General features: G+C 43.0%; 1 non-coding gene across 1 annotated transcript; it reads right to left on the bottom strand.

Moving 5' to 3' along the window:
* Window positions 1-18,395: 18,395 nt before the first annotated feature.
* On the bottom strand, window positions 18,396-18,506 carry LOC121284536. The gene has a single exon (XR_005944503.1). It is a non-coding gene; the product is annotated as a U5 spliceosomal RNA (small nuclear RNA).
* Between the last annotated feature and the right edge of the window lie 690 nt (window positions 18,507-19,196).

The raw sequence follows: 19,196 nt of genomic DNA, 5'->3' as shown, positions 1-19,196 counted from the left end.
TCTGGTCAATGGTAACTCTCTGGATGTTGATAGTGTGGGATTCAATAACGATAATGTCATTGAATATCAAAGGGAGGTTGTTAGGTTCTCTCATTTTGGAGGTGGCCAATGCTTGCACTTGTTTGGTACCAATGCCACTTGCCACTTATCAGCCCAAGTGTGAATGTTGTCCAGGTCATATTGCACATGAACATGTACAGCTTTAGCATTTGAGGAATTGCAAATGGTACTGAATATTATGCAAACATCCCTACTTCTCACTTTATGAAGCAATGGGGCCTAAGGCACTACAGTGAGGAACTCTTGCAGCGATATCCTGAGACTGAGATGATTGGCCTCCATCAACAGCCAACATCCTTTGTGCTAGGTATGACCCCAACTAGTGGAGAGCTTTTCCCATGATTCCCATTAGCTTCAATTTGATGCTACGGTCAGTCAAATGTTGCTTTGGTGTCAAGGGTAATAACTCTTGCCACACCTCTGGAGTTCAGTTCTTTTGATCATGTTTCTACTAAGCCTATAATGAGGTCAAGGGTGGAATGGTTCTGATGGAACCCAAACTGAGCATCAATGAGCAAGTTATTGCTGCATAGGTGCTATTCGTTAGTACCATCAACAACACATTCCATCACTTTGCTGACGATTGAGAGTAAACTGATGGAGCAGTAATTGACCAGATTGGATTTTACTTGCTTTTAAAGGATAGGACATACCTGGGCAATTTATTACATTGTTCAGTACTGCAAGTGTTGTGGCTGTACTGCAACAGTTTGGTTAGGTCACGGCAAGTTCTGAAGCATAGGCCTTTAGTACCACAGCCGAGATGATCGAGGCCCACAGTCTTTGCAGCGTCTAGTGTCTTCAACTATTTCTTGATATCTCGTGGAGTGAATTGAATTGGTTAAAGACTGGCATCTGTGATACTGGGGACCTCAGAATTCAATGAGGACTCCCAGGGAAACTCCCTCCCCAAAGTATACAACTGTATTGCCACCTCTGCTGAGTCTGCCCTGCCAGTGGGATTGGACATACCTCGGGATGGTGATGGAGGAGTCTGGAATATTGGCTGTAAAGAATGATTCCATGAGTATGCCTATGTTAGACTGTTGCTTGATTAGTCTGTGGGTCAGTCTCCCAATTTTGTCACAAGCCACCAGATAGTAAAAACGATTTTGTAGGGTCAATGGACTGAGTTTCCCATTGTCGTTCCTGATGCCTAGTTCAATGTCAGGTGGTCTGTCCAGTTTTATTTCTTTTCAACTTTCCTGTAGTGATTTGGCACAACTGACCTTCTCAAGGGCAGTTAGAGTCAACCACATTGCTGTGGGTCTGGAGTCACATATAGACAGCGGATTTCCTTCTCTAAAGCACATTGGCGAACCAAATATTGCTTTCTTGACCCCATTACTGAAAATAACTTTGAATTCCAGATTTAGTAATTAATTTAAAATCTGCCAGCTGCTGTGGGATTTGAACCCATGCTTTCAGATCATTAGCCACATTATTGACCATTATTAGCCTAGTATCATTACCACTATGCCACCATAGAAATTCAACAGTGTAGGAAGAGACCACCAGAGCAGGAATCCTCTGGAAGCATGGCACTCTCAAACCCGTTTACTGTGCTAAATATAGGTGATGTTGATGACACCTCAGGGGAGTGCAGATTGGAGAACATCCACAGCACTGTGGGGCAAATGACTGCAGAAGGGGCACAACAAAGTGTAGAAATACAATGGTCATAAGGGTTTTGATAAGTAGGGGGATGCCAGATATAGGAAAACCCAGACAGCGAATTTGTGGGCAATCAAGTTGAGTGCTTTATTTCAACTTTTATTTGATCATTTTGATTTAACCTGCCACTAGCAGAATTATCAATATACTGAATGCAAAGAACACAGCTCACGCATACTTACAATTAATTGTGAGTTATTCCAAATTTAATACTTTAAAAATGAAACCGCATCAGAAGTGAAACTGGTGTTTCTCTGCCTTCCTTATTCCTTGTGGTAGAAATTATTTATGTCTCATTTCCAGGCACAAAGCCAATGGATCACAGACAGTGTGTGTCTGACTTGGAAGGTGTAAGACCCTCTAAGTGGTCTAAAGGTCCTTGTATTGAATATCAACAGCAAACAGCAACTTGGATGAAGTTTCACCAAAGGCGATACACCTTTATTAAACCACTAAACAACAATACATACTGGTAATTTTCCAGGTAATTCTGTTTTTGTTTTTGTTTTGGATTTCCAGCATCCGCAGTTTTTTTGTTTTTAATACATACTCATGATAGTACTGGTTACTTAGCTTCCCTGCAGGCCGGAGTCTGTCTTGGTGGTCAATCTGATGACGAATCTTCCGTGCGGGTCTTCTGAGCGACTGACCAAATCATTCTAACCCACTGCAGCTCAGGGGTTCTGTGGGCTCTTTCTTTATACCTGTTTTTTCTATGGCCCTGTGCCACATAAGGTGAAGCCTGATTTTAGTCTATTTAATTCAATTACATCACTGTACATCTCCATGCTTTCTCCAGATGTTCCCTGGTTAGGCCCCCCTTTGAAGGTCACACTTGAGGTACCATAGCCAGCTTGACTCCACTTTGTTATCTTCAACACTGTTATCAATCTCCAGAACTGGGAGAAGGTGACACGTTTATTGCCCCTTAACAAAGTTCAGTCTGTTCATCTTCGCTGGTAGGAGCCGTCCCACAGATAAATCATTTCGTAGAACTTGCTGACTCTAGTAAGACTTTCACCTGACTAAATAAACCATTATGCTTTGTATTTTGAGCCCACAGTGCAGTTCAGTTCAGTTCTTTACATATCTTCAATCTGGGTCCTTCTTATATCTTGATGTTCCATGTTACCACCATGAGACAGACTCCACACACACAGAGTTATACCACAACCAGTCTACATTAATTAATTTAAAAGAAATAAAGAAACACTTACATAGCTAAAAAGTGCTTGTGCATTAAAAAGAATAAAAAATACATTGGCTTACAAAGGTTGAAGCTTACCTTAAATTGGATTGAATCTCATGTCACTAACTTGGGTTTGTGACTAGTACCTGAGAGAGGCAGCTCACCTATCTCAAGGAGATAAATTTCAGATCACATTTATCATCAGCAGACTCCCTTGGATAAAACTGTGTGGGGTGGGGACTGGGGTGTGTGATGGTAAGAAAAGGAGGATGCAGAGGAGGCCTGATCAGAGGCAAGCTGCAGCCCACAGGAGTGCTATGGAATGAGGAGCAGCATCAAACTTCTAAAATAATTGCACTTCTTTCTTTGTTGGTGGCTACTGCTTAACCACTGGACAAGCCATATAAATACTGTGGCTACAAGATCAGGTCAGAGGCTAGGAATCATGCAACGAGTAACCCACCTCATGATTCCCTAAACTCTGTCCATCATCTACAAGTCACAAGCCAGCAGTGTAATAGAATGCTCCCCTGTTGCCTGGATGAGTGCAGCTCCCGCAACACTCAAGAAGCTTGACACCAGTCAGGACACAACAGCCCACATCCACAAACATTCACTCCCTCCACCACTGATGCACACAAGCAGCAGTGTCTACCATCTACAAGAAGCGCTGCCGAAATTCACCAAGGCTCCTTCGACTGCACCTTCCAAACCCATGACTACCATCTAGAAGGGCAAATAGACGGAAACACCGCCACTTGGAAGTTCCCCTCCAAGTCACTCACTATCCTGCCTTGGAAATATATTGCCGTTCCTTCACTGTCACTGGGACAAAATCCTGGAACTCCCTTCCTAACAGTAATGAGGGTGTACCTACACGACAGGAATTGCAGTGGTTCAAGAAGGCAGTTCACCACCACCTTCTCAAGGGCAATTAGGGGTGGGCAATAAGTGCTGACCCAGCCAGCGAAGCCCACATCCCATGAATGGATAAAAAAAAATTGCAGCTATGGCTGCAAGTGCCTGAGTGAAGCAACTCTCCACCTGTTCCTCTGTATGTGGTCCAATTTAGGGAAAGAATCCTAAAACAAGTATTGAGTCCCACATTTTCATATGTAAGGAATTGAGACCCTGATTTAGGGGTGCTTGAAAAATAGCCTGACTTAATTTGGAATTGATCATATTTCAGGCAGTCTTGGGGCGAAGGAGATAGCAGCATGAAATTGATGCCCTTTGTCCCATTCTGCAGCTTGAAAATAAATTCCGTGGGTTCCAATTTTACTTTCAATATGCATCTTTTTGTGAAATTATTTACCTGAAGAAAAATGCACACAAGACATGTTAGCCTTATATCAATAGTAGGGAAAATGCTAATATCTATTATAAAGGATGTGATTAAATGGACATTTGGATAATAATGATCTGATTGGGCATAGTCAACATAGATCTATGAATGGGAAATTATGTTTAACTAACATGTTGGAGTTTTTTTGAGTCGATAAAGGGGAGTTGGTGGATGTAGTGTATTTGGATTTTCAAAAGGCTTTTGATAAAGTTCCCTGCAGGAAGTTGGTTAGCAAAATTAAAGCACGTAGCAGAAAGCAGAGAGTAGCAATAAACAGGTCATTCATGCATCGGCAGGCTGTAACTAGTGGGGAACTGCATGGATCAGTACTTGGGCCCCAGCTGTTCACAATATAAATCAATGATTTGGATGTGGGGACAAAATGAAATATTTCCAAATTTGCCAAAAGACAGACAACTAGGTGGGAATGTATGTTGCAAGGAAGATGCAAAGCGGATTCAAGAGGATCTGGACAGACTTAGTGTGTGGGCAAGAACATGGCAGATGGAATGTAATGTGGAAAAATGTGATGTTATCTACTTTGGTTGGAGGAACAGGTGTGCAGAGTATTTCTTAAATGGTAAGAGATTAGAAAATCTAGATGTATAAAGGGACCTGGGTGTCCTCGTCAATAAGCTGCTGAAAGCTAACATCGAGGTGCAGCAAGCAATTAGGAAGGTTAATGGAATGGTAGCCTTTGTCACAAGAGGACTTGAGTACAGGAGTAGTGGAGTCTTGCTTCAATTGTATGAACCATGGTTAGACCACATGTGGACTACTGCGTGTGCAATTTTGGTCTCCTTACCTTAGCTTATATTATTGCCATAGTGGGAGTGAAACGAAGGTTCATCAGACTTGTTCCTGGGATAGTGGGACTGTCTTATACAGAGAGGTTTGGGGAGCTAGGCCTATATTCTCAAGCGTTTCAAAGAATGAGAGGTGATCTCACTGAAGCCTACAAAATACTTAAAGGAATAGACAGGGTAGATGCAGGTAAGATGTTTCCCCTGGGGACCCTAGAAAAAGGGGGCACAATTTCAAAATAAGGGGGAAGTCACTTAGGACTGAGATGAGCAGAATATTTTTACTCAGAAGGTTGTGCACCCTTGGAATTCTCTACTCCAGAGGGCTGTTGTGAGCAGTGGCTGAGTTGCTACTATTGTTAGAGTTGATCAGCAGGCACTTCTTGGGTGGAAACATGAAGTTTATTTACAAGGAACTCAGCAACATCTACATGTGTGCTTTCAACACCAACTCTATCAGCACACTACTGACTACTGAGGTAACCCACGCTACTCTCCTATTAGGTACTAAATATCATGTGGTGTTCCTTAACAAGTATTGTTCTTAAAGGTATATTACACACTAAATAAAACCATAATAACCATATCCCTCAACCTTTACTCGGATATACATTTTATATTTACAATACAAATTTCTCACGACAACAAATTATTTACACTAGGTAGGGAATTTACATGTTCAGTCTTTCAGGTGGTTTCCTGATATGTGTGTAATGTCACGGCTCCACAACTTCAGGTTCTTTTTCAGGAACCTCCTTTTCCAGGGTTGCCTGAACATCAGGTGCTTCTGTGGGCACCTGCAGTTCTGTATCCTCTACTCTTATAGGAATATCAGACATGTCAGTCCTGGGCTGAGTTCCCTCAACCCTCAACAGGAAATGCTGACCCGGTCGTGAACACTTGTGGAATCAATTTTTGGTGATCTATTTCCCTCTTCCTTAAATGGTCCACATGTCTCCCTCTGACCCGGCCTTTCACCTCCATGTGGTAAGATAGAGGTCCAGTCACTGAACTTATTTTACCGGTAACCTTTGGTCCTTCTCCTAAGTTCTTCGCATATACTGCCTCTCCCACAGTAAATTTCCTCTCATGACTATGCCAGTCATATCTAGTTTTCTGGCTCCCCTGACTCTTTTCCACCTTCTCCTCTATATTTGGCATTAAGAAGCTCATTCTCTTCCTGAGATGGTGTTTCAACAATAATTCCACAGGGTGACACCTGTTGTTGTGTGAGGGGTGGTCCTATAATGAAAAAGAAAGCATGCTAGCTTGGTTACTAAGGAATCTCCATTTTGCTTTTTCATGCCTGCATTGAACATTTGAACTGCCCTTTCGGCCAGTCCATTTGAGGATGGGTGGTGTGGTGAAGTTTTAACATGAGTGATACCATTCAGGCTGATAAACTGTTGAAACTCAGCACCTGTAAATGCCGTGCTGTTATCAGAAACGATTACTTCTGGTAGTCTGTGAATGGAAAAACTTTGATGTAGCTTCTCAATTGTAGCAGTCAACATTGGTGGCTTCACCTCATACATGTCCATCCATTTTGAATGGGCATCAACAATGAGTAGAAACATTGTTCCCAAGAAAGGTTCCACATAGTCAATGTGTAACTGCACCCAGGGTCTACCTGGCCGCTCCCAATGGTGTAATGGAGCTGTCAATGGCAACTTTTGCGGTTGCTAACGTTGTACACTGTGCTTTACTAAACTCTCTATTTCGCCATCCATCCCAGGCCACCATAGGTAGCTTTGTGCCATGGTCTGCATTTAGGAAATTCCTGGATGTGCACAGTATAGTTCAAGTGAAAGTGGCTCCCTTCCCTTTGGATGAACTATCACTCGTACTCCCCACTCCTGGCTGGTTATTTCATGTCTTCTGTTAAAGTATAGTTTAATTTCATCACTTGCAGGCTCTTGTGAGCAACGATGAAGCACTTATTCTCATTCCTGAGATTGGACTGGGTCCCGACTTGTCCAGTCTCTGATCTGTTGAGCACATACTAATGAGGGATCTAAGAAATTTAACAGTAAAACAAGTTCCTGTGGGACTGGGATGACCTCATAACTTTTTACAAGGCAAACGACTTAAGTGAATCAACATTTGCGATTTCTTTGCCAGGCCTATATACGGAACTGTATTCTTATGATGCCAGGATTAAAGCCCATCATTGTATTCTTGCTGAGGCTATGGGTGGTGTAGCCTTGTCCTCACTGAACAATCCTAGCAATGGTTTGTGGTCTGAAATGATTGTAAACTGGCAGCTGTGTATGTACTGGTGAAATTTCTTGATGCCAAAGATAATGGGCAGGCCTTCTTTTTCTATCTGTGAGTGTCCCTTTTCTGCTGTGGTGAGCGATCTTGATATGTAACCTATTGACCGTTCCGTGCCATCGTCCATCTGATGAGAGAGCCCTGCTCCCCCTCCAGAGGGAGATGCATCACATGTCAGCAGCAATTATTTTGTCTGGTCATAATGCTCTAATAGGCTGGACAAGTGCAACAATTGTTTCACCTTTATGAAAGTTTCTTTCTGGGGCACCTCCCAAGACCAATGTTGGTTCTTTTTGAGTAAAGAATGCAGGGGGGCCAATTCTCCAGTAAGAACCACCCATAATTTTTGATTATTCCTAGGACTGATTTGAGCTCTTGAGGCATTCTTTGATGTAGGTGCCTCCCTTATGACTCTCACTTTCTCCTCAACCGGGTGGAGGCCCTCTGAATCTACCTGGTGACCTAAATAGATTACCTCCCTTGCATGGAATGTTTTATTGTTTTAAATGCTCTCCAGCTTGCAAGAAATGTTTTAAGATCCTTCTAAGTTTGCTAAATGCTCTTTTTCAGTGAATCCTGTCACCAAGGCATCGTCTAAATAGACTACAACCTGGGGCAGTCCCTGCAGTAAGCTTTCCAATGTTCTCTGGAAGATGACACAAGCTGAGGAGACACTGAAAAGCAATTGAGTATATTGGTACAACTCTTTGTGGGCATTAATTGTGACAAATTCCCAGGAGGCATTCTCTAATTCTAGTTGTTGATAAGCATGACTCGTATCAGGATTTGTTTAGGTGGTTCCACCTGCCAGCTTAGCACACAGGTCTTCAATTTTTGGAATGAGGTGCCTCTCAAACTTAGCTACTTTATTAACCATCAGTTTGTAGTCTCCACAAATTCAAACACTTTGGTCGGGTTTAAGGACGAGGACTATGGGTGCTGCCCATTCTGAGAACTGCACAGGTTGTATAACGCCCAGTTTCCCTAGCCTATCCAATTCAGTGTCGATTTTTTCTCACAGTGCGTATGGTACCATTCTTGCCTGCATGAATCGAGGGGTTGCTCCCAGATCCACATGAACTTTTGCCTGCAGCCCTTGAATTTTCCCAAATTCGCCCTTAAAGATGGTGGTGTGCTTTTGAATGTAGCTCTGGTAACTCACTTGCTCTCAGCTGGAAAATTTCACCCCATTCTAACTTAATCTCCTTTAACCAGTTTTGCCCCAGGAGGCTTGGCTCATTGCCTGCTTCCACCATCAAGGGTAGCTTTGCCGATTGGCTTCCATAATGGACAGTTACTCTGCTTATGCCTTTGCCTTAAATGTCTTCACCCGTGTATGTTTTTAGTTAGCAGTGGTTTCTTCTAAACTTAGTTAATGTTCATCATTATTCAGATATCTGAAGGTATGTTCCCCAATTATTGCAGTGAAAGCTCCTGTGTCCAATTCCATTCTAACAGGTTTGCCATTTACTTTCACTGTGACAAATATTGGTTCTGTCTTTCCAACCTTCAGATTAAACAACGAATAAATGTCTGAATTTGTCATGTCAAACTGTTCTATATTGTAGATTTCATTGGGTTTATCTTTGGTTCACAAGCCTGCTTGAATCTTTCCTCACACTATCTCATTATATGTCCATTTTCTGTAACAATAATAGCATTTGAATAATAGCATTTTTTTAAACAGCCAATCATTAAAAGACTGCTTGTTTCCAACTCTATTGAAATTATTTGTTTGCATTTTTTAGGAAGCCTCATCCACGGGCGGGATAAGGTTCCAACTGCAATTAAAAATAAAATAAAAATGTTAACATTTAATTTATATTATGTCCCTACTCATGTGACAGAGTCACATGAGGGGACATGGTTTATAACATTTTTAAAAAGTTTATTTTTAATGCTTTAAACTATTCATTCCCTGAGGCAGCTTTGTGCCTCTGGGAGCTTTTCCTGCGCACACCCGTGTGCATGTGTGAAGTTCACGCTTGTGCTCCTTCCCCTTTCCCCCACACATGCAGCGCTGATTGCTACCAATTGTGTTTCTTGCTGGGCAAGCCTTAATTGGCCCACCAGCATGAAATTGTGGTCTGGCCCCAATCTCGAGCAACGGTTGGCTTCCTGACTGCCCCTGCCCACCCCTGCCAAGCCAGCCCAGTGAGGGAAAAATCTTCCCCATAGAGCCTACCACCCAATTGACAAGCAAAAAGATTCCAACCGGACTAGATGTCATACACACTGCATTTAAAATGACCCATAATAACCCACCAATCTATAGCAGTATAGACCTATCCAGTTTGGATATAGGGGAGGTCCCTTAAAGAAGGTAGTCTTTCTATCTTTCAGGCCTGGAAAGGCTGGCCCAAGTTCAGGAGCAGATTACCTGCCTGTTGCCTTGCCAACCCATAGCACTTAGCAACAGTAACTGGAACACCCCAATGTTATTAGCTCCCGAGTCAGACATTAAGCTAGACTAAAGAGGCCAAAGTCCATGATGTAAGGAACATATCTTTCTATCTTTGTTGGACTGTTGTAAAGAACATATCCTTGTACTTTCTGTTGCACTGTAGATTGGAATTGCAATGGCTGTAGTTTGAAGGACATGTCCAGTGGAGCAGGATGAGAGATATGTACAGTGTTGCAGAAAGCACCTAGCCTGAAAGGAACAAGACCTAAAACTCTTTCTCCTGTGTGTGGAAGATTCCAGTAATTCCAAGCTCCTGATCTGCAAAGAGAAAACATCTAAAAATCTCCCTTCCTCATATCTCTATAACCGGCTCTCCCTCTGAGGAAACCCCTGTGAAAAGGAAAAAGGGAAAAACACTGTTAGAGACATTGAGAAGCAAGTTCTCAACCAGTGACCTAAACACTAAAAGTGCTGGAAGACTATCTCATGTCATCAACAAGAACTGAAAGGAATTTGGAAAACATCGATCAAAATCAACCCATCGAATCCTATACCCTGGATTGGTGCTATTGAACTGTTTTATCCCACCCTTAAAATCCATGTTTTGTGTGTCATATGTGTCGTGTGTGTGTGTGTGTGTGTGTGTGTGTGTGTGTGTGTATAGGGATTAAAGATGGGGGTAGAGTTTAAGTTATAGTGTTAGAAGTTAGCACTTCATATTTCTTTCTTTTGCCACTAGTTCAAGACAATTTGTTCAATAAATAGTTATTTACTTATTAAGTTTGCAAACCTGGTGCTCATACTCTGTTAACCTAAATTAAACAGTTAGGTAGAATTGGGGCAATCTGGTGGTTTGGACAAACTTTTCACATTTGTTGCAGCTTAGGGAACAGTGGGGCTTGATATTATAGCACACCATCCCCAGTGAGTCATGACACATGAAAACACCCCAATCTCCTGAAAGCCAGCCTAACCACGCTCTCTGATTTGAACAGCTGAACCCACAGATTACCAAGGTGGACAGGAAGGATCTAAGCTGGACCAGAGACACTCAGCCCTACGATCAAAGGACCTGGCACTCACAGCGTGTGATACATGGCAATCCCCTGCACACAGCCTCGAGCAGCTGGATATTACCCCCATGTGCTAGCCACCCTGCAAAACCCTCAGAGCCTTTAGAGGGTACTTAATAAGGACAGGCAGCATTCTTAAACCAGTGGCTTTGCTTATGCCTGATCCCCAAAAGAGGAAAATTCAGAACTCTGACCCTGATGAGACATTCCTTAAATTGTGCAAGGGCACCTACTTATTCCAGATCTCAGGACAGGACAATGTCCTTGCTTATTCACTAACCCAGATTTAAACCTCAAAACAAAATGCAGCAGGAAATTACCATTGCTCTTGCTAGCTGTGTGCCTGACGTACCAGTGTGAATAAGAGAACAAATGCATACTTCTTTACCTCCTGTTCCACCATCATAAGAGCACACACAAAAAAAACAAATTCTATGAAATAAAATTAATTTTTTTCTCCAAGGCTGCAAGGAATGTGAGGGACTAAGATCTCACATTATGTATTGTTATAAAATATATATACATATGCTCATTGCTATTTCTATTTTTTTTAAATACTGAATAAAAACCTTTAAGGTGGCTAAAACTCTATTGTCATTTGACCCCAAAACAAAAGAAGTCACTTGTCAGTTTTAGGAAAACCCACACCTCCTGATCTCTAAAGAGCCCTGGGAACTGTACAGCCCAACTTCATTGAGAGCTATACAAAATGCACCTGCATTTAATATCCCAGGCTGGCCAGAAGTAGAGGGATTGTCTGTTAAAACAAAATCCCCACAACTTTCCTTTCAATTCGTAATGGCTGAGACATTTAACTGTTGTTGGAATCCAGACGATGGATACACATTCATTGTCAAAGATGGTGGAAAGGTGGGAGCTGGCTTGTGGAACAAATAATATGATCTTGCTGAACTGAAAAACTCAGTCTACTGTTTACCATCTAACTAGCAGCCTCACAGACAAGCAGTTCTGCCCAGGTGGAATGCCTGGCCCCCATCTGCACTGCTTCTGCTAGATAATTCTGTACCATCATATACAAGACTGATTCATCTCTGCATGCCTATCTCATTGTGTGAAGTCAACACCACTGGAAAAGTGAATTATCCAGCATCACTTTTCAACCCACTGACTTCCATGAAGGAGTACCTTATTGGACTTTGATTCTGGACTCTGGAACTCATGTGGACCAATATTTATTTACTTGTGATCTGTGTACTTTGAAATCTTTTTTTCCTCTATCCCTCTCTTTACGGTCTGTGTGTGGAGGTAATGTTGTCACACTCCTTTCATGTGTTGAGGGTGTGCAGATAAACTAACCCTTTGACTTTGTCCTATCTTGAGCTTGCTGTGGGGTTATTAATATAACATTTGATTGCACAAAAACTGAGTGGTTGGGAAATATACCACCATTTGTAAAGAGGGAAACAAATCAAAACACCTTTCTGTTTACAGACGGGTGATGAGAGGAGAAATTATTGCTGTTTAAATTAACCCCCCTCTTGTCCGTAACATAACACCCACACTTTCATAATATAATTCATTCAATAGACATTGTCAGGAGTTTACTGAGTCTGTTGTTATTTTGACAGAAGTGCAGTGGAAATAGGTTTCAGAACAATAACACCTGTACAGTGCAATAGGCTATTAAAACATATATATGTTAACTTAGAACACTGACAAAAGCTGACCAATCTCTTTGATAGAACACCACCACTCAACTCTTTTATAACTCAACAAGGACCCTGATTCTAAGTTTACAATTTGTGAAAAGTATTTGCCTGCAAGGTTGTAAATTAAGCTGTAGGTACCAGCAATATGCTGTAGTGGTCAATGGTTTGATTGGTCTGTGTTTGATTGTGTTGGGTTTCTCACTGATCTATGTTCTATGATCCTGTAATTAATGGCTTATTAGAGCATTAAAGTGGGTGGAGCTTGATAGCAAAGTAACTGACACCATACAGAAGGTTCTGGAATCTGGGCTGGGAGAACATGTGTAGAAATCCTATTATTACTGAGAATACATGATTTCCGTAATCCTGTACAGAATTACCAAAAAAAAAATCCTTTCTAGATTTAGAACTACTGCCATTGCTGCATTGCTCTGAGATAAATCAGGTATATAAGGTATACAGCAAACTGGGAAATACATAACACATGCCTGAATTTGTATTGGGAAAAGAGAACTTTTGTACACAAAAGCACATGGAGGGAAAGACAAAGATCAAACCACTAAACTGATATGGGTAGAAATTTGTATATATATGTGAAGTAATTAAAACACTGATCAGTTTTGCAGTGGGATAGCCTATACCCAGCCTGTGCAGCTGTTCTGTCCAGTGCTAAATTTGTTGGGCTCATATTTTAGGAACTCTGTCAGCCAAATCAAATCTACATTAGGCCTGTTACATTTGTTACTTAGGGGATGAATACCAGTTGAAGAAAGGTCATTTTCACTTAACGAGACTGATGCCAGGATTCTGCAGCTGCCTATTAAGGCTAATCTTTTCTTTTAATTAAAAACACGTGCCTAAAGAAAGAGAAAGAGCATCGTGCTTTTGTAGGACACTCCCAAGTTGACCTGTCTGGTATCAGGAAGAACAGCAAGTTGATTAGCAGCTGTCAAACACTCACCAGCATTCAAGTGCCAGTAGATATACATTTAGATGGTTATAGTACTGGGCTTGTAACCCCAAGATCAAGAGTTCAAATCTCACAATGGCAAACTATGAAACAATGTAACTTCATCTGAATAGGAACAGATGGAAACGTGTTTGTACTCGAAAGAGTTACATTTAGATCAAAGAAACCCTAATGAGGATTTTGGGCAGCTGCATCTGCGTGGGGCCCAGAAAAAGTGAAGGAGATCAATTGCAAGCGACAGTAAGTAAGCATGAAACAATAGAAAGAGAGGACCTGTACTAGCTGCACATTCTGCCTGCTCTTGAAATAGTGCTGGCCCCAAGGATTGGCACAAGATTAAGTCATCTATATGGCAATTGTGACATCAAACTTGCACCATCTTTTCTTGTGATCTAACACCACCTGTGCATTGAATAAATGAAGGCCTTTGTGTTTCATTCCTGTATCTGCCACAGGAGTGTTGTTAGAGAACTAGGTGATTACTTGATGCTACCCATGTGGCTCTATTTTCGTGAAGTCTGTTACCAGGTAAAGTGTTGTGCCATTCCATAATGTTGTCCTTTGGAAAGTAGCAAAAGTGGTTCCCCTTGGAAAACAAGAATTTTGTGACCTAAATGTGGGAAATAATACCATTGGTTCCTTGAAAGAATTTGATGGCATGACAGTTCAGTGCTGTGTGACTTTCACTGTCATTAAAAGCATTGTGCTTATGGTAGATTTTATGTGTTGGCTGGGCTTCATGAGATAGCATAATTCAGTTACAGTTACTCTCAGGTACACAGCCAGCTGGGTCTCCTGGCTCTGAAAATATGGTTTCCCAGGCAATTATGGCTGTGTGCCAGTTACCTATGGTGCAAATCCACCTGCCTTTTTTGCCTCTGTATGCCTTCCTTCTTGGTATCAATGCAGGGCAGTCACAGTACAACGTCTAGGCTGAGCATTGTATTTGGAATTGAGGTTGGTAGCTGGCAGCCACAACAGTGCTGTCACTGGGAGTCTGTATCACTCCAAATTAGATCAGAAACAAGTACTGGAGAATAAAAGTTATCGCATGAGCAATAATGCAGAAACATAAAAAGGGACACAGCTTTAAGAATGGATGCTCCATACTAAAGCATTTTAAATTCTAGAAGTACCTGCATTAATTGAAAAACCGGCATTCAAAGTAGAGCAGCAAGAAACGACAGGGAATTTATTCTTTCTCCCTGCTGTCCTACTTTTTATGTTAACATGTATTCAAACAATTTTGGGATCTATAATGAGGTCTGGACAATTTGCATGACCTTTTCAAAGAAATCATTTAAATTATTCTCCTGTGAAATAGTTACTGTGCGCTGCTGCTGATAAATTATTTCTATGTGTATACTGGGTGCAAGGAATTGCTCTCCATATATGACATCGGGGAACTGGCCTCACTGCCTTCTCCTATCCTCAAGTGTATACTATCACTTTTCTCCCTCTCTCTCCCCCTCTCCTCATTTTCAGCTGACACACTTCTTTCATCCTGACCTTCTTCAATCTCTTCAACCCTGTTTCAGCTTGTACCTTTCTCATTCAAACAAAAACAGGAAATGCTGGAAAAAACTCAGCAGGTTTAACAGCATCTGTGGAGAGAGAAACAGAGTTAATGTTTTGAGTCCATATGACCCTTCTTCAGACTCAAAACGTTAACTCTGTTTCTCTCTCCACAGATGCTGCTAGACTTGCTGAGTTTTTCCAGCATTTTTTGTTTAGATTTCCAGCATCCACGATATTTTGCTTTTAACCTTCTTGCTCCCCTGTTTTAAGTTGCCATTATTTTTCCCCTTTCACTTAACCTGGCACTTGATTTCCCACTGTTCAACTGGCACTCTGCTCTCAGTACAAGTTGATCCTTTCCCCCCAAATGTCTCCAATTCATGCCACCACTCTTCCAAGATCATGTTGCCATTGTTCCTCTTGGCATTGTTACAATACCCATGGAGACCAAGAAGTTGAAAGAATTGAATTTCCCAAACAACCTCAACAGAAGAAACTAATGTACAAGATTTCACTTTTTAAAACTTTAACGCAACAATCAAAATAAAATCAATATGGATTAAACATGAACTAAGAGACAAATTGTATTCAGCTGAAACTATAATTAATTCTTTAAATAGATGATACAAAGGTAAATCTCACAGATTTCTCAGAGATTTACCTTTGTTGTATCATCAAATTAAAGTATAATTTGTAGTTTCTTCGCATGTATGTGACACCATGTGAAGTCCCAAGATCCTTCCCAGCTCTCCAGGAGAGTTCATCACTCTTCTTCACTCTGGGTTTAATCCAGAAGTAGCCTCCAACAATTGTTTCACTCTATCCTAGATTCACGGGTAGGGATACAAACATACGAAATAGGAGCAGAAGTAGGTCATTTGGCCCCTTGAGCCCAGCTGATCTGTTTGTGTTTTGACTTCCACAATCCCAGCTACTCCCAATAACACCTTGCATGACAAGAATCTATCTTTCTCTGCCTTAAAAATATTCAGTGACCCCAACTGCACTGCCTTCTGAGGTAGAGAATTCCAAGGTTCCTCTCTCCCCTCTACCTCCTGATTTACAGCAATTACTGGAATGTTGTTTGTATCCTCAACGTAAAGGCAGATAGCAAAATCATCCCAGATTTGCATTAAGTGAGGTAGCGGGCGGGTAGTCTCTGGCCGCAATGGCAGCTTTTCATGCCATATCATCCTAAACATGCCACATTAATTATACGTTTCCGGGAAACACACCATTTCCATGGCAGGCATGTTCTTATTCACCCGCCAGGCCATCACCTCGTGGCTTCATCACGCCAGACGCCATATTTAAAGTCCAGTCGCACGCACACATTGGTGCTTCCAGCCCATGACTGCTGCATGGAAGACAGGATGGCCCCAAAAGGCAAAAAGACTACAGATCCCAGATTCAATGATGTGTCCCTTGATCACCTTATGGATGCAGTGGAAGCTCACCATGATGTTCTCTACCCTTGCTCTGGCCACAGGATGAGCAGCAATTCAATAATCTGGCTTGGGAGGCGTTGGCAGTGGTGGTCAATGCCAATGCCCTGCAAAAGAAGACAGCCATCCAGTGTCACAAGAGGATGAATGATCTCCTCTGTTCTACCAGTGTAAGTCACTCTTCTCATCACTCTCAACTCACACACTCAAATCCATCACACATCCACAGAGATCTCACTCTCTGTCAGTTCAAGGGACATCACCATTCACTCTCACACACACATCTTCACCATCCTCATCCCATCTGAGGGGCCACTCACCACCCACTCATGTCAGGCATTCTTATCACCTGGCCTTTCAGGCATCTTGCTTACAATCTCTCCATCTCTACTCATGCAGGACAAGCTGGCAGACAACAAGTGGGAGAGGTTGCTTACTGGTGGAGGAATGCCAGAACACAAGGTCCTCATGGACTTTGAAAGCAGAACCATCCAGCTGGCCAGCAAGGACCTGGACCGATCCTGTGAGGTCAGCGATGTTCTACCAAGTGAGAATCCAGCAGTGCAACATCCATCAGACAACCATACTGTGTGTGATGTGTCCTCTTTCACAGGCCACTGCCATGTGCTAATTATCTCCCCTTGCTTTCGCAGACACATCTGGGAAACAGCAGATGGAGTCCATGACCCAGGTCCTCCAATCAAGCACCAAAGAAACATCTGAAGAGGAATCTGGAGTTCCATCACAGTGCGCATCCACACCCACTGCCAGCGCAGAGACACAATTTGGTGGGACCTAGCTTTAGAGGAGCCTCGGGATCAGAATCTGGTGAACACGTTGCATTTTCTGATCTAAAGCAGGTGGCAGCAGGGACTTCCCAGGTGTCCAGCACTCGGAGGACTGCTGGAGGCCAGAAATTTGCTGAGTCCGAGTCCAATGATGAGCCTCTGGAATCAGTCATGTCACAGTTGCTGGAGCTGCAAAAGAAAGCTGGGGAACATCAGAAAGGAATGTCTGTTGCACTCCTCAGATTGCAAGGCATGATGGAGGAGCCCGTCCATCTGCAGGCTGAGGTGATAACGCTGGCATGATAATACACCAAGGTCAACACTGGTAGGATGGCAGCTGCCATGGAGACCTTGGTCCAGGGCAATGCTCCTGCACATGCTCAACTCCATCGCTAATGCCACAGTTGGCCTCCAATAGTGTATAAATGAGAGGGTTGTGAGGCAGCTCAGTCTCACTCCAGCTACCCCTTCTTCTCAAGGACTCAGCGAAGGACCTTTGAGCACCCATAGGGAGGAGGATCAGCAGGTGCACACCCTGGAGTGCATGCCCCGGGGATATCCACCCAGGTGACCATTGTCCAGCCCATCCAAATCCCCTCTTCCTGTGACCTCAGCAGCTTCATCTCCACAGGTCGAGGAGCAGGACCCCAAAAGCAGACCAGGGCCCTCCAGGTCCCAACCCTCCAAAGGACACCCATAAAGGTCAGCACAGACAGGGCATAGCAGGCTGCTTCCACCTCCACTGCAGATGTCTGGGGAGCACCAAGACCTAGCGGCAGGATTAGGGAGATTAAGAAGATGTAACTCTTTTGAGTCAACCAAATAAACTAAATTAACAAAATCAGGGACAGAGTAAAAAGCAGCCACTTAAGGGAAACTGCAAAAACGAAGACAAAATTTAAAGGCAACTTACTAACATTAAATCAAAATGTGATCAAAAGGGTCTATAAAGTACCCCAGTCCTCCCGGTGCCTACCGAGTACAGAAGGCCTCAATGGTGCCGCAGACACCATGTGCTCCCTCAACAGGGACATCTGGCTGTGAATGTAGCCGTAGAAGAGGGGCAGACAGCTGGGTTAGATAATCCCCTCGATCGCCCGCTGCCTTGACCTATTAATGGCCAACTTGGCCAGGCCCAGGAGCAGGTTCAAGAGGAGGTCCTCCTCTCTCCCGGCCCCCCTATGCACCAGGTGTCCCACTAAAAAATTAATTTAAACTCTGGAGTGCACCTCTCCACGGAAATCTTTAGTAGAAGGCAAAAGATTTATATGATCTGAAGAGAAACCAGAGAAGATATCGTTGCACAGCCTGGGCACAGGTGTTAAATACTTGTACATAATGACACTATTTTCAATAAATTCCCTTCCTTTGGCTCCTTGTTCTAATGAGCAGTGTTCTTGTCATCAGATGTGAAACCTTTCTGCACAGGATAAAGGCAGGTGTCTCAGTCCAGGGCCTCTTCTCTGTGCTTTGTGCAGCTTTCAGACCATAGGGATGATCTGGCCTCTCACTCCCTGGACACATTACTGAGGCCTGCACCTCCATGGTGTTTGTCATTGCTGTCTCCTCACTGAGTGTCATCATCCTCCACAAGCCTTGCAGCTATGAGGGCCTCCTGAGCGAGCCTGCCTCATCTAGCTAATGTGAAGACCACCTCACCCTCATCACTGTTGACATCCTCCTCATCAGAAGAGACCTCTATCTCCTGCTTCCCCATCTCAGCCAGCTCCACTCCCCATTGCCGCACCAGGTTGTAAAGGGCGCAGCAGGCGACGATGCATGACACCTTCTTTGGACTTTATTACAGGGCTCCACCAGTCCAGGCACTGGAACCTCATTTTCAGCATCCTGATGGGCTGCTCCACCAACTTGTGAGTTGCAGCATGAGCGTCATTGTACCGTTGCTTTGCTGCAGTCTGAGCCCGCAGTGTGGGTATCATCAGCCACATCCTCTGCAGGTAGCCCTTGTCCCCAAGAAGCCAT

Source organism: Carcharodon carcharias, chromosome 11 (assembly GCF_017639515.1).
Source record: "Carcharodon carcharias isolate sCarCar2 chromosome 11, sCarCar2.pri, whole genome shotgun sequence".
Classification (NCBI taxonomy): domain Eukaryota; kingdom Metazoa; phylum Chordata; class Chondrichthyes; order Lamniformes; family Lamnidae; genus Carcharodon; species Carcharodon carcharias.
The sequence above is the reverse complement of the archived record's forward strand: the minus strand, read 5'-3'. Positions and strand labels throughout refer to the sequence as shown.